Source organism: Anopheles darlingi, chromosome 3 (assembly GCF_943734745.1).
Source record: "Anopheles darlingi chromosome 3, idAnoDarlMG_H_01, whole genome shotgun sequence".
Lineage (NCBI taxonomy): Eukaryota > Metazoa > Arthropoda > Insecta > Diptera > Culicidae > Anopheles > Anopheles darlingi.
Window position 1 is genome coordinate 26145939 of NC_064875.1, and position 1251 is coordinate 26147189.

General features: G+C 45.7%; 1 protein-coding gene across 1 annotated transcript in view; it reads left to right on the forward strand.

Annotated features, from left to right (window-relative positions):
- Nucleotides 1–708, forward strand: part of LOC125955366 (sarcoplasmic reticulum histidine-rich calcium-binding protein-like) — a gene marked incomplete at its 5' end in the record, with an annotated part of 7423 nt that extends 6715 nt beyond the window's left edge. Inside the window, one exon of the mRNA XM_049686500.1 lies at nt 1–708. This exon is cut by the window's left edge and continues 6715 nt beyond it.
- Between the last annotated feature and the right edge of the window lie 543 nt (nt 709–1251).

Here is a 1251-nt window from a genome sequence, read left to right on the forward strand (position 1 = left end):
AAGCAGAAGAAGAGATAACAAATAAACCAAATTCAGCATCAGCAAACCAGAGCATTTGGAGTAGTAGACCCAGTGGAAGAGGCAGTTGTAGACGAGAGATGAACTTAACTTTATTCGATCTGTCTGTGTGCATGTGTGTGAATGTGTGTATAATCAATTGGCTACCGGAGATTGATCGAAGAGGTAGAGCACCACGGAATGGCGCAGCTGGTGCAGCACTGAGTCCTGGAGGGAGGTGTTAGCTTGTTTACTTCTTTGAACAAAAGCGAAATAGTAGGTATTACTACGAGCCAACACTAAAAACACACAAACACACATGGAAGGTGGTAACAAAACGCATGGAAAAGGAACAAAAAAAAAACATAGAAAAAAGGCTGCAGTGGAAGAGACAGCCGAACGCGGTGGTCGCGAACGCGGTGTGATGATTTATGTTAGCGCACAAAGCGAACGAAACGGACTTTGTTGTAAATATGGTAGCCCCAATCAAGCTGACAACAGCTTCTAGGGGGGAGGTGCGATCGTGTAGACTGTAAGGAAAGACAGACACTAAGTGACGAGAACGACGAAGAAACATTTAAAAATCATCTAAAAACAAAAACGAATCGTAAACGAATACCGGATACCGGAACCACCCGGATTGTAAACGCAGGGGAATTGGCCGCTGGTAAAAGATGGAAAATAAAAGGAATAATTTTTCATTAAAAATAAAATCCCAAAAGCGAACCGTTTTTGATGAGTTAATTAGCTCGCTCGTGAAACAACGCGCCAAGCAAATTGAAGCATGAAAGAAACGGATCTCGGTTGTCGGTTGTCTTTTGGAGTTGTTGTTGTTATTGTTGCGGGGCCATCACGGTGCCGAGCAGATGACCTGTGAACTTCGACATTCCACGCTCTTTCAACACGATGACGATTGTAAGCGCTGCCTTGTGGACGTGGAAATGACTCCTCGAGACCTCGAGCAGCAAGGGAAGCCGAGAACTCGACGATCGGTTAATTAATAAACAACGGTCGCGTAAAACAATGTAACTAATAGTGGCACCATTTGTACGGTTCGGTGACTCCCGGTCACCCTGGCTCCTAAAACCTCCCTCCTCACCTTTCTATCTTCCAGCCCTATCAGCACAGTATCGTGACCACGCGCGAGATACCCACGGTCTTGGGCCAGACACGAATGAAGCACATCTTGGGAAGCAGAAGAAGCTGGTTAGTTTTTGTGAAAATGTGGCGACCAGCAGAGCAGAGCAGAGCAGA